This window comes from Plasmodium falciparum (genome assembly GCF_000002765.6).
Source record: "Plasmodium falciparum 3D7 genome assembly, chromosome: 3".
NCBI classification, from domain to species: Eukaryota; Apicomplexa; class Aconoidasida; order Haemosporida; family Plasmodiidae; genus Plasmodium; species Plasmodium falciparum.
In genome coordinates this window covers 14117-29456 of record NC_000521.4, presented here as the reverse complement: position 1 = coordinate 29456, position 15340 = coordinate 14117, and positions in this window count along the sequence as shown.

The window sequence follows — 15340 nt, the reverse complement described above, 5'->3', positions numbered from 1 at the left end:
AGTTAACTTAAGACCTATATTAGTTACGTTAGGACCTAAGTAAGTACCTTAATGACTTAGGTTAGTGAAAGTAAGATCTATGTTAGCTAAGTTAAGACCTACATTAGTCGAAGTATGACCTCAGTTAGTTGAAATTAAGACCTATGTTAGTTAAGTTAAGACCTTAGTTAGTTACCATAAGACTTAGGTTAGTGAAAGTAAGACCTTAGTTAGTTAAGTTAAGACGTTAGTTAGTTACCATAAGACTTATATGAGTGAAAGTAAGACCTACATTACTAATCTTAGGACCTATGTTAGTGAAGTTAAGACCTAAGTTAGTAAAGGTAAGACCTAATTTAGTTAAGTTAAGACCTATGTTAGTAAAGGTAAGACCTAAGTTAGTCAAACTAACAGCTATGTTAGTCAAGTTAAGACCTATGTTAGTCGAAGTATGACCTTAGTTAGTGAAAGTAAGACCTATATCAGTGAGAGTAAGACCTATATCAGTGAGAGTAAGATCTATATTAGTTAAGTTAGGACTTAAGTTAGTACCTTAATGACTTATGTGAGTAACCTTAAGAGCTATATTAGTTAAGTTATGACCTAAGTTAATACCTAAGATAGTACCTTAATGACTTATGTTAGTAACGTTAAGACCTATATTAGTTAAGTTAGTACTTAAGTTAGTACCATAATAACTTAAGTGAGTAATGTTAAGACCTATATTAGTTCAGTTAGGACCTAAGTTAGTATTTTAATGACTTAAGTGAGTAATATTAAGACCTATGTTAGTTAAGGTAAGACCTGTGTTAGTGAAAGTAAGACCTATGTTAGTAAAAGAAGGACCTCACTTAGTGAAAGTAAGACCTAAGTTAGTACCTTAATGACTTATGTTAGTGACCTTAAGACCTAAGTTTCTGTAGTTAAGATATATATTAGTTACCTTAGGACCTAAGTTTCTGTAGTTAAGATCTATATTAGTTACCTTAGGACCTAAGTTAGTACCTTAGTGACTTATGTTAGTAAACTTAAGACCTATATTGTTTATGTTAGAACCTATATTGGTTATGTGAGGACCTAACTTAGTACCTTAATGACTTATGTTAGTGACCTTAAGACGTATATTAGTTATGTTAGGACCTAAGTTAGTAAAAGGAAGACCTAAGTTAGTAAAAGGAAGACCTAAGTTAGTGCAGTTAAGACCTATATTAGTTAAGTTAAGACCTTAGTTAGTCAAGTTATGACCCATGTTAGTCACGTTAAGAACTAAGTTAGTTGAAATTAAGACCTAAGTTAGATGAATTAAGACCTATATTAGTGAAAGTAAGGTCTAATTTTAGTTAAGTTAAGACCTATGTTAGCTAAGTTAAGACCTATGTTAGTTCAAGTATGACCTATGTTAGTGAAAGTAAGACCTTAGTTCGTTAAAGTAAGACCTATGTTAGTAAAAGTAAGACCTATGTTAGTAATAGTAAGACCTGTGTTAGTAAAAGTATGACCTTAGTTAGTCAACGTAAGACCTATGTTAGTAATATTAGGACCTATATTATTTACCTTAAGACCTAAGTATGTAATGTTAGGACCTATATTACTTACCTATAAACCTATGTTGCTGTAGTTAGGACCTCTATTAGTTACCTTAGGACCTAAGTTAGTCAGCTTAAGACCCAAGTATGTAATGTTAGGACCTATATTACTTACCTATACACCTATGTTACTGTAGTTAAGACCTAAGTTAGTAACCATAAGACCTAAGTTAGTAACCATAAGACCTAAGTTAGATGACTTAAGACCTATATTAGTGAAATTAAGGTCTAAGTTAGATGACTTAAGACCTATATTAGTGAATGTAAGGTCTCAGTTTAGTTAAATCAAGACCTATATTAGTAAAGGTAAGACCTATATCAGTGAAGATAAGACCCAAGTTAGTTAAGTTAAGACCTTAGTTACTTACGTTAAGACCTAAGTTAGTACCTTAATGACTTAGGTTATTAAACTTATGACCTATATTAGTTAAGTTAGGACTTAACTTAGTAATATAATGACTTGTGTGAGTAACCTTAAGACCTATGTTAGTATCTACATGACCTAAATTAGTAAGCTTAAGACCAATATTAGTAACAGTAAGACCTTAGTTAGTAACCATAAGACCTATATCAGTGAGAGTAAGACCTTAGTTAGTAACTATAAGACCTATATTAGTTACGTTAGGACCTAAGTAAGTACCTTAATGACTTAGGTTAGTAATTGTATGACGTTAGTTAGTTACGTTAAGACCTTAGTTAGTAAAAGTAAGACCTTAGTTCGTTAAAGTAAGAACTTAGTTAGTCAAGTTAAGACCTATGTTAGTCAAGTTAGGACCTATATTAGTAAAAGAAGGACGTCACTTAGTGAAAGTAAGACCTATATTAGTCCACGTAAGACCTAAGTTAGTTAAGTTAAGACCTATGTTAGATGAGTTAAGACCAATAATAGTGAAAGTAAGGTCTGAGTTAGTTAAGTTAAGACCTAAGTTAGTAAAAGTAAGACCTAAGTTAGAAGAAGTATGACCTCAGTTAGTGAAAGTAAGACCTAAGTTAGTCAAGTTAAGACCTACGTTAGTCAAGTTAAGACCTATATTAGTTACTTTAAGACCTCAGTTAGTTAAGTTAAGACCTCAATTAATGAAAGTAAGACCTATGTTAGTAAAAGTAAGACCTATGTTAGTAAAAGTAAGACCTTAGTTATTGAAGTTAAGACCTAGATTAGTTAAGGTAAGACCTAAGTTAGTACCTTAATGACTTAGCTTAGTAATTTTATGACCTATATTAGTTAAGTTAGGACCTTAGTTACTCAATTTAAGACCTAAGTTAGTAAAAGTAAGACCTAAGTTAGTTGAAATTAAGACCTAAGTATGTAATGTTAGGACCTATATTACTTACCTATAGGCCTATGTTGCTGTAGTTAGGACTTATATTAGTTACCTTAATATCTACGTTAGTTACATTAAGACCTACGCTACTGTAGTTAGGATCTATATTTGTTAAGTTAAGACCAAACTTAGTACCTTAATGACTTATGTTAGTTACGTTAAGACGTACGTTAGTTACATTAATGACCTAGGTTAGTAACCTTATGACCTATATTAGTTAAATTAGGACCTTAGTTAGTTGACATAAGACCTTAGTGATTTACCATAAGACGTATATGAGTCAAGTTAAGACCTACATTACTAATGTTAGGACCTGAGTTAGTCAAGTTAAGACCTACACTAATAATGTTAGGACCTATGTTAGTCAAGTGAAGACCTATGTTAGTTAAGTTAGGACCTGAGTTAGTCAAGTTAAGACCCAAGTTAGTTGAAGTTAAGACCTATGTTAGTCGAAGTATGACCTTACTTAGTGAAAGTAAGACCTTAGTTAGTTGAAATTAAGACCTAAGTTAGATGACTTAAGACCTATATTAGTGAAAGTAAGGTCTGAGTTAGTTAAGTTAAGACCTAAGTTAGTAAAGGTGAGACCTATATCAGTGAAGATAAGACCCAAGTTAATACCTTAATGACCTAGGTTAGTAACCTTATGACCTATATTAGTTAAGTTAGGACCTTAGTTAGTAATCATAAGACCTATATCAGTAAAGGTAAGACCTAAGTTAGTTAAGTTAAGACCTATGTTAGTGAAAGTAAGACCTATGTTAGTTAAGATAGGACCTATGTTAGTTAAGATAGGACCTATGTTAGTTAAGATAGGACCTATATTAGTAAAAGTAAGGTCAAAGTTTAGTTAAGTTAAGACGAAAGTTAGAAAACCTAAGACCTATGTTAGCTAAGTTAAGACCTATGTTAGTCATGTTAAGACATTAGTTAGTCAAGTTAAGACCTTAGTTAGTTAAGTTAAGACCTAAGTTAGTTGAAGTTAAGACCTATGTTAGTCAAGTTAAGACCTATGTTAGTCAAGTTAAGACCTATGTTAGTCAAGTTAAGACCTATGTTAGTCAAGTTAAGACCTATGTTAGTTATGTTAGGACCTAAGTTAGTAAAAGTAAGACCTAAGTTACTGAAGTTAAGACCTAAGTTAGTAAAATTATGACCTTAGTTAGTTAACTTAAGACCTATATTAGTGCAGGTAAGACCTAAGTTAGTAAAAGTAACACCTAAGTTAGTAAAAGTAAGACCTAGGTTAGTAATTGTATGACCTTAGTTAGTTACGTTAGGACCTTAGTTAAGTTAAGACCTTAGTTAGTTAAGTTAAGACCTACATTACTAATGTTAGGACCTATGTTAGTGATGTTAAGAACTTAGTTACTGAAGTTAAGACATAGGTTAGTAAAAGTAAGACCTAAGTTAGAAGAAGTATGACCTCAGTTAGTGAAAGTAAGAACTTAGTTAGTCAAGTTAAGACCTATGTTAGTAACAGAAGGACCTCACTTAGTGAAAGTAAGACCTCAGTTAGTAAAAGTAAGACCTATACGAGTGAAGGTAAGACCTATGTTAGTGAAAGTAAGGTCTGAGTTAGTTAAGTTAAGACCAAAGTTAGAAAACGTAAGACCTATGTTAGTTAAAATAGGACCTATATTAGTATAAGTAAGGTCTGAGTTAGTTAAGTTAAGACCTAAGTTAGATGACTTAAGACCAATAATAGTGAAAGTAAGGTCTGAGTTAGTTAAGTTAAAACCTAAGTTAGTGAAAGTAAGACCTATATGAGTGAAGGTAAGACCTATGTTAGTCAAGTTAAGACCTTATGTTAGTTAAAATAGGACCTATATTAGTATAAGTAAGGTCTGAGTTAGTTAAGTTAAGACCTTAGTTAGTAGAAGTATGACCTTAGTTAGTGAAAGTAAGACCTAAGTTAGTAAAAGTAAGACCTACGTTAGTCGAAGTATGACCTTAGTTACTCAATTTAAGACCTAAGTTAGTAAAAGTATGACCTAAGTTAGTCGAAGTCTGACCTTAGTTAGTGAAAGTAAGACCTTAGTTAGTCAAGTTATGACCCATGTTAGTGAAAGTAAGACCTACGTTAGTAAACGTACGACCTGAGTTAGTGAAAGTAAGACGTACATTGGTAATGTTAGGACCTACATTACTCCAGTCAAGACCTAAGTTAGTAACCTTAAGACGAAAGCTAGTAATATTAGGACCTACATTACTCCGGTCAAGACCTAAGTTAGTAACCCTAAGACGAAAGCTAGTAATGTTAGGACCTATATTTGTTACTTTAAGACCTAAGTTAGTGTAGTTAGGACCTCTATTAGTTACCTTAAGACCTACGTTAGTTACATTAAGACCTAAGTATATAATGTTAGGACCTAAGTTAGTTACCTTAAGACCTAGATTAGTTACCTTAAGACCTACATTAGTTACCTTAAGACCTAAGTATGTAATGTTAGGACCTATATTACTTACCTATAGGCCTATGTTGCTGTAGTTAGGACTTATATTAGTTACCTTAAGACCTAAATTTCTGTAGTTAAGATCTATATTAGTTACCTTAGGACCTAAGTTAGTACCTTAATGACTTATGTTAGTAAACTTAAGACCTATATGAGTGAAAGTAAGACCTCAGTTAGTGAAAATAAGACCTATGTTAGTGAAGGTAAGACCTAAGTTAGTACCTTAATGACTTAGCTTAGTAATTTTATGACCTATATCAGTGAAGGTAAGACCTTAGTTAGTTACCATAAGACCTATATGAATGAAAGTAAGACCTATGTTAGTGAAAGTAAGACCTAAGTTAGTAAAGGCAAGACCTAAGTTAGTGTAGTTAGGACCTATATTGGTTATGTTAGCATCTACGTTAGGACCTAAGTTAGTATTTTAATGTCTTAAGTGAGTAATATTAAGACCTATATGAGTGAAAATAAAACCTGAGTTAGTGAAAGTAAGACCTTAGTTAGTCAAGTTATGACCCATGTTAGTGAACGTAAGACCTAAGTTAGATGACTTAAGACCTATATTAGTGAAATTAAGGTCTAAGTTAGATGACTTAAGACCTATATTAGTGAATGTAAGGTCTCAGTTTAGTTAAATGAAGACCTATGTTAGCTAAGTTAAGACCTAAGTTAGTAATAGTAGGACCAGAGTTAGTTAACATAAGACCTATGTTAGTGAAGTTAAGACCTAAGTTAATGATGTTAAGAAGTATGTTAGTGAAAGTAAGACTTATATTAGCCCACGTATGACCTTAGTTAGTTAACATAAGACCTATGTTAGTTGAAGTATGACCTTACTTAGTTACGTTAAGACCTATGTTAGTAAACGTAAGACCTATTTTAGTTAAAGTAAGACCTAAGTTAGTAAAAGTAAGACCTAACTTACTGAAGTTAAGACCTACATTACTAATGTTAGGACATATGTTAGTCAAGTTAAGACCTATGTTAGTAAAAGTAAGACCTTAGTTATTGAAGTTAGGACCTATGTTAGTCAAGTTAAGACCTATGTTAGTCAAGTTAAGATCTATGTTAGTCGAAGTATGACCTTAGTTACTGAATTTAAGACCTACATTACTAATGTTAGGACATATGTTAGTCAAGTTAAGACCTATGTTAGTAAAAGTAAGACCTTAGTTATTGAAGTTAGGACCTATGTTAGTCAAGTTAAGACCTATGTTAGTAACAGAAGGACCTCACTTAGTGAACGTAAGACCTTAGTTAGTCCAAGTATGACCTTAGTTAGTCAAGTTAAGACCTTAGTTAGTCAAGTTAGGACCTATAATTGTTGAAGTATGACCTTTATTACTTAATTTAAGATCTAAGTTAGTCCAAGTATGACCTTAGTTAGTCAATTTAAGACCTAAGTTAATCGAAGTATGACCTATGTTAGTCAAGTTAAGACCTATGTTAGTCAAGTTAGGACCTATGTTAGTCAAGTTAGGACCTTACTTAGTTAAGTTAAGACCTATGTTAGTGAAGTTAGGACCTATAATGGTTAAGTTAAGACCTATGTTAGTCAAGTTAAGACCTATAATTGTTGAAGTATGACCTAAGTTAGTAATAGTAGAACCAGAGTTAGTAATGTTAAGACATATATAAGTCGAAGTCTGACCTGAGTTAGTTAACTTAAGACCTATGTTAGTCAAGTTAAGACCTGTGTTAGCTAAGTTAAGACCTATGTTAGTGAAGTTAAGACCTATGTTAGCTAAGTTAAGACCTATGTTAGTGAAGTTAAGACCTATATCAGTGAATGTAAGACCTTAGTTAGTCGAAGTATGACCTAAGTTAGTTGAAATTAAGGTCTAAGTTAGATGACTTAAGACCTATATTAGTGAATGTAAGGTCTCAGTTTAGTTAAATGAAGACCTATGTTAGTCAAACTAAGAGCTATGTTAGTCAAGTTAAGACCTATGTTACTCAATTTAAGAACTAAGTTAGTTGAAATTAAGACCTAAGTTACTAAACATAAGACCTATATGAGTGAGAGTAAGACCTTAGTTAGTTGAGTTAAGACCTAAGTTAGTCAAGTTAGGACCTATGTTAGTTAAGTTAGGACCTATGTTAGTCAAGTTAAGACCTCAATTAATGAAAGTAAGATCTATGTTAGTAAAAGAAGGACCTCACTTAGTGAAAGTAAGACCTCAGTTAGTTAAGTTAAGACCTCAGTTAGTCGAAGTATGACCTAAGTTAGTAATCGCAGAACCAGAGTTAGTTAAGTTAAGACCTATGTTAGTAAAAGAAGGACCTCACTTAGTGAAAGTAAGACCTATATCAGTTAAGGTAAGACCTAAATTAGTATAAGTATGACCTCAGTTAGTGAACTTAGGACCTATATTAGTGAACGTAAGACCTACATTAGTAATGTTAGCACCTATGTTAGTCAAGTTAGGACCTATGTTAGTCAAGTTAAGACCTAAGTTAGTTAAGTTAAGACCAAAGATAGTACCTTAATGACTTAGGTTAGTAATTGTATGACCTTAGTTAGTTACGTTAGGACCAAAGATAGTACCTTAATGACTTAGGTTAGTAATTGTATGACCTTAGTTAGTTACGTTAAGACCTTAGTTAGTTACCTTAAGACCTAAGTTAGTGAAGTTAGGACCTATGTTAGTTACGTTAAGACCTAAGTTAGTCAAGTTAAGACCTACGTTAGTCAAGTTAAGACCTATGTTAGTAAAAGAAGGACCTCACTTAGTGAACGTAAGACCTACATTAGTCGAAGTATGACCTTAGTTACTGAAGTTAAGACCTAACTTAGTAAAAGTATGACCTTACTTACTGAAGTTAAGACATAAGTTAGTAAAAGTAAGACCTAAGTTAGTAAAAGTAAGATCTAAGTTAGAAGAAGTATGACCTCAGTTAGTAAAAGTAAGACCTATGTTAGTCGAAGTATGACCTAAGTTAGTAATCGTAGAACCACACTTAGTAAAGTTAAGACCTATATAAGTCGAAGTGTGACCTTAGTTAGTTAACTTAACACCTATGTTAGTGAAAGTAAGACTTAGGTTAGTGAAAGTAAGGTCTAAGTTAGATGACTTAAGACCTTAGTTAGTTACGTTAAGACCTTAGTTACTGACGTTAAGACCTATGTTAGTTAAGTTAAGACCTTAGTTACTGAAGTTAAGACCTTAGTTAGTCATGTTAAGACCTTAGTTAGTTATGTTAACACCTTAGTTAGTAAAAGTAAGACCTTAGTTATTGAAGTTAAGACCTAAGTTAGTCAAGTTAAGACCTATATCAGTGAAAGTAAGACCTATGTTAGTGCAGGTAAGACCTATGTTAGTGAAAGTAGGACCTATGTTAGTGAAGTTAAGACCTATGTTAGTGAAGTTAGGACCTAACTTAGTAAAAGTATGACCTTAGTTAGTCGAAGTATGACCTAATTTACTGAAGTTAAGACGTATGTTAATAACCTTAAGATGTATATTAGTGAATGTAAGACCTAAGTTTGTTAAGCTAAGACGTATATTAGTGAAAGTATGACCTGAGTTAGTTAATGTAAGACCTATGTTAGTTACGTTAAGACCTATGTTAGTCAGGTTAAGGCCTTAGTTAGTCAAGTTCAGACCTAAGTTAGTGAGAGTAAGACCTATGTTAGATAAAGTATGACCTATATGAGTGAAGGTAAGACCTATGTTAGTAAAGGTAAGAGCTAAGTTAGTAAAAGTAAGACCTAAGTTAGATGAAATTAAGACCTAAGTTAGATGAGTTAAGACCTATATTAGTGAAAGTAAGACCTACACTAATAATGTTAGGACCTATGTTAGTCAATTTAGGACCTATGTTAGTCAATTTAGGACCTATGTTAGTCAAGTTAAGACCTTATGTTAGTTAAAATAGGACCTATATTAGTATAAGTAAGGTCTGAGTTAGTTAAGTTAAGACCTTAGTTAGTTACGTTAAGACCTTAGTTACTGACGTTAAGACCTATGTTAGTTAAGTTAAGACCTATGTTAGTTAACTTGATGCCTACGTTAGTGAAAGTAAGACCTAAGTTAGTAATAGTAGGACCAGAGTTAGTTAACATATGACCTGAGTTAGTGAAAGTAGGACCTATGTTAGTGAAGGTAAGACCTAAGTTAGTGTAGTTAGGACCTATATTGGTTATGTTAGCATCTACGTTAGGACCTAAGTTAGTATTTTAATGACTTAAGTGAGTAATATTAAGACCTATATGAGTGAAAGTAAGACCTTAGTTAGTCAAGTTAAGACCTAAGTTAGTAAAAGTATGACCTTAGTTAGTAAAAGTAAGACCTTAGTTAGTGAAAGTAAGAGCTAAGTTAGTTATGTTAACACCTTAGTTAGTAAAAGTAAGACCTAAGTTAGATGACTTAAGACCTATGTTAGTAATGTTAGGACCTATATTTGTTAAGTTAAGACCAAAGATAGTACCTTAATGACTTAGGTTAGTAATTGTATGACGTTAGTTAGTTACGTTAAGACCTTAGTTACTGAAGTTAAGACCTAAGTTAGTGAAAGTAAGACCTATGTTAGTAAAAGTAAGACCTATATTACTTACCTATAGACCTATGTTGCTGTAGTTAGGACCTATATTAGTTAAGTTAGGACCTAAGTTAGTTATGTTAAGACCTTAGTTAGTTACGTTAAGACCTTAGTTAGTAACCCAAAGACGAAAGCTAGTAATGTTAGGACCTATATTTGTTAAGTTAAGACCAAACATAGTACCTTAATGACTTATGTTAGTGACCTTAAGACCTATATCAGTGAATGTAAGACCTAAGTTAGTACCTTAATGACTTAGCTTAGTAATTTTATGACCTTAGTTACTGACGTTAAGACCTATGTTAGCTAAGTTAATACCTTAGTTACTCAATTTAAGACCTATGTTAGTAAACGTAAGACCTAAGTTAGATGACTTAAGACCTATATTAGTGAAAGTAAGACCTACATTAGTCGAAGTATGACCTCAGTTAGTTGAGTTAAGACCTTAGTTAGTCATGTTAAGACCTTAGTTACTGAATTTAAGACCTAAGTTAGATGACTTAAGACCTATATTAGTAAAAGTATGACCTTAGTTAGTCAAGTTAAGACCTAAGTTAGTAAAAGTAAGACATAGGTTAGTGAAAGTAAGACCTAAGTTAGTAATCGTAGAACCACACTTAGTAAAGTTAAGACCTATATAAGTCGAAGTGTGACCTTAGTTAGTTAACTTAAGACCTATGTTACTGAAGTTAAGACCTTATTTAGTCATGTTAAGGCCTTAGTTAGTCATGTTAAGACCTTAGTTACTGAATTTAAGACCTCAGTTAGTTAAGTTAAGACCTAAGTTAGTAGAAGTATGACCTAAGTTAGTAATCGTAGAACCACACTTAGTAAAGTTAAGACCTATATAAGTCGAAGTGTGACCTTAGTTAGTTAACTTAAGACCTATGCTAGTCAAGTTAAGACCTATGTTAGTAAAAGTAAGACCTAAGTTAGTACCTTAATGACTTAGCTTAGTAATTTTATGACCTATGTTAGTTAAGTTAGGACCTTAGTTAGTAATCATAAGACCTATATCAGTGAAGGTAAAACCTTAGTTAGTCGAAGTATGACCTAAGTTAGTAATCGTAGAACCACACTTAGTAAAGTTAAGACCTATATAAGTCGAAGTGTGACCTTAGTTAGTTACGTTAAGACCTATATAAGTCGAAGTCTGACCTGAGTTAGTTAACTTAAGACCTATGTTAGTCAAGTTAAGACCTATGTTAGTAACAGAAGGACCTCACTTAGTGAACGTAAGACCTCAGTTAGTCGAAGTATGATCTTAGTTACTCAATTTAAGACCTAAGTTAGTTGAAATTAAGACCTATGTTAGTCGATGTATGACCTATGTCAGTAAAAGTAAAACTTATATGAATGAAGATAAGACCTATGTTAGTTGAAGTATGACCTTAGTTACTGAATTTAAGACCTAAGTATGTAATGTTAGGACCTATATTACTTACCTATACACCTATGTTCCTGTAGTTAAGACCTTAGTTAGTCAAGTTTAGACTTATGTTAGTAGAAGTATGACCTAAGTTAGTAATCGTAGAACCACACTTAGTAAAGTTAAGACCTATGTTAGTAAAAGAAGGACCTCACTTAGTGAAAGTAAGACTTAGGTTAGTGAAAGTAAGACCTAAGTTAATACCTTAATGACTTAGGTTAGTAATTGTATGACCTTAGTTAGTTACATTAAGGCCTTAGTTACTGAAGTTAAGACCTAGATTAGTTAAGTTAAGACCTATGTTAGTCGAAGTATGACCTTAGTTAGTGAAAGTAAGACCTATGTTAGTGAACGTAAGACCTAAGTTAGTAAAAGAAGGACCTCACTTAGTGAAAGTAAGACTTAAGTTAGTGAAAGTAAGACCTAAGTTAGTCAAGTTAAGACCTTAGTTAGTAAAAGTAAGACCTTAGTTCGTTAAAGTAAGAACTTAGTTAGTCAAGTTAAGACCTGTGTTAGTGAACGTAAGACCTAACTTAGTAACCATAAGACCTAAGTTAGTAATCATAAGACCTAAGTCACTAATCATAAGATCTAAGTTAGTAATCATAAGACCTATATCAGTGAATGTAAGACCTGAGTTAGTTAATGTAAGACCTACGTTAGTCTAAGTATGATCTTAGTTACTCAATTCAAGACCTAAGTTAGTTGAAATTAAGACCTAAGTTAGATGACTTAAGACCTATGTTAGTAATGTTAGGACCTATATTTGTTAAGTTAGGACCTAAGTTAGCAAACATAAGACCTATATGAGTGAATGTAAGACCTTAGTTAGTCGAAGTATGACCTGAGTTAGTTGAGTTAAGATCTAAGTTAGTTGAAGTTAAGACCTAAGTTAGTAAAAGTAAGACCTATGTCAGTAAAAGTAAAACTTATATGAATGAAGATAAGACCTAAGTTAGTAAAATTATGACCTTAGTTAGTTAACATAAGACCTATGCTAGTCAAGTTAAGACCTATGTTAGTCGATGTATGACCTTAGTTAGTTACCTTAAGACCTAAGTTAGTGAAGTTAGGACCTATGTTAGTCATGTTAAGACCTTAGTTAGTTACCATAAAACCTATATGAGTGAAAGTAAGACCTATATCAGTGAATGTAAGACCTAAGTTAGTAAAAGTAAGACCTAAGTTAGTGTAGTTAGGACCTATATTAGTTACGTTAGGACCAAAGATAGTACCTTAATGACTTAGGTTAGTAATTGTATGACGTTAGTTAGTTACGTTAAGACCTTAGTTACTGAAGTTAAGACCTATGTTAGTCGAAGTATGACCTATGTTAGTGAAAGTAAGACCTAAGTTAGTAAACGCATGACCTTAGTTAGTGAAGTTAAGACCTATGCTAGTCAAGTTAAGACCTATATCAGTGAATGTAAGACCCAAGTTAGTACCTTAATGACTTAGCTTAGTAATTTTATGACCTATATTAGTTAAGTTAGGACCTATATTTGTTAAGTTAAGACCAAACTTAGTACCTTAATGACTTATGTTAGTTACGTTAAGACGTACGTTATTTACATTAATGACCTAGGTTAGTAACCTTATGACCTATATTAGTTAAATTAGGACCTTAGTTAGTTGACATAAGACCTTAGTGATTTACCATAAGACTTATATGAGTGAAAGTAAGACCTACATTACTAATGTTAGCACCTATGTTAGTCAAGTTAGGACCTATGTTAGTCAAGTTAGGACCTATGTTAGTCAAGTTAAGACCTCAATTAATGAAAGTAAGACCTATGTTAGTAAAAGAAGGACCTCACTTAGTGAAAGTAAGACCTAAGTTAGTCGAAGTATGACCTAAGTTAGTAATCGTAGAACCACACTTAGTAAAGTTAAGACCTATGTTAGTCGAAGTATGACCTAAGTTAGTTGAAATTAAGGTCTAAGTTAGTTAACTTAAGACCTATATCAGTGAACGCAAAACCTCAGTTAGTCAACGTAAGACCTGTATTAGTTAAGGTAAGACCTGAATTAATGAAAGTAAGACCTATGTTAGTCAAGTTTAGACTTATGTTAGCAGAAGTATGACCTCAGTTAGTTAACTTAAGGGCTATGTTTGTGAAAGTAAGACCTACGTTAGTAAACGTACGACCTGAGTTAGTGAAAGTAAGACGTACATTGGTAATTTTAGGACCTACATTACTTACCTATAGACCTATGTTGTTGTAGTTAGGACCTATATTAGTTACTTTAAGACCTACCTTACTGTAGTTAGGTCCTAAGTTAGTGATATTAGGACCTACCTTAGTTAACTTAAGACCTACATTACTGTAGTTAGGACCTAACTTAGTGATATTAGGACCTAAATTAGTTACCATATGACCTACATTACTTACCTGCCGACCTACTTTACATACCTTAAGACCTACATTACATACCTGCCGACCTACATAACTTACCTTAAGATGTACATTACCTACCTAAGACCTACATTACATACCTTAAGACCTACATTACTTACCTTAAGACCTACATTACTTACCTATAGACCTATGTTGTTGTAGTTAGGACCCATATTAGTTACTTTAAGACCTACCTTACTGTAGTTAGGTCCTAAGTTAGTGATACTAGGACCTATATTAGTTACCATAAGACCTACATTACTTACCTGAAGACCTATATTAGTTACCTTAAAACCTACGTTACTGTCGTTAGGACCTAAGTTAGTTACATTAAGACCTAAGTTAGTAATGTTAGGACCTATATTAGTTACCTTAAGACCTAAGTTAGTGAACTTAAGACTTACGTTTCTGTAGTTAAGATCTATATTAGTTACCTTAGGACCTAATTTATTCTAGTTAGGACATACATTACTTACCTTAAGAACTAAGTTAGTCACCTTAAGACCTATGTTAGTAATATTAGGACCTATATTACTTACCTATATACCTATATTGCTGTAGTTAGGACTTATATTAGTTACCTTATGACCTACGTTTCTGTAGTTAAGATCTATACTAGTTACCTTAGGACCTAAGTTAGTACCTCAATGACTTATATTAGGTACCTTAAGACCTAAGTTTCTGTAGTTAAGATATATATTAGTTACCTTAGGACCTAAGTTAGTACCTTAATGACTTAGGTTAGTAATTGTATGACCTATATTAGTTACGTTAGGACCTATGTTAGTTAATCGAGGACCTAAGATAGTTAAGTTAAGACCTAAGTTAGTAAACGTAAGACCTAAGTTAGAAGAAGTATGACCTAAGTTAGTAAAAGTAAGACCTAAGTTAGTCAACCAAAGACCTATGTTAGTCATGTTAAGCCCTATGTTAGTCAAGTTAAGACCTAAGTTACTAATCGTAGAACCAGAGTTAGTAATGTTAAGACATATATAAGCCCTTGTCTGACCTTAGTTAGTTAACTTAACACCTATGTTAGTTGAAGTATGACCTTTCTTACTTAATTTAAGATCTAAGTTAGTAAAAGTATGACCTTAGTTAGTTAACTTAAGACCTATGTTAGTCCATGTATGACCTTAGTTAGTCAATTTAAGACCTAAGTGAGTAAAAGTAAGACCTAAGTTAGTAATAGTAGGACCTGAGTTAGTGAAAGTAAGACGTACATTAGTAATGTTAGGACCTACATTACTCCAGTCAAGACCTAAGTTAGTAACCCAAAGACGAAAGCTAGTAATGTTAGGACCTATATTACTTACCTATAAACCTATGTTGCTGTAGTTAGGACCTGTATTAGTTACCTTAATATCTACGTTAGTTACATTAAGACCTACGCTACTGTAGTTAGGACCTGTATTTGTTAAGTTAAGACCAAACTTAGTACCTTAATGACTTATGTTAGTGACCTTAAGATCTATATTAGTTACGTTAGGACCTACGTTAGTATCTTAATGACTTAGAATAGTAACCTTATGACCTATATTAGTTAAATTAGGACCTTAGTTAGTTGACATAAGACCTTAGTGATTTACCATAAGACGTATATGAGTCAAGTTAAGACCTACAT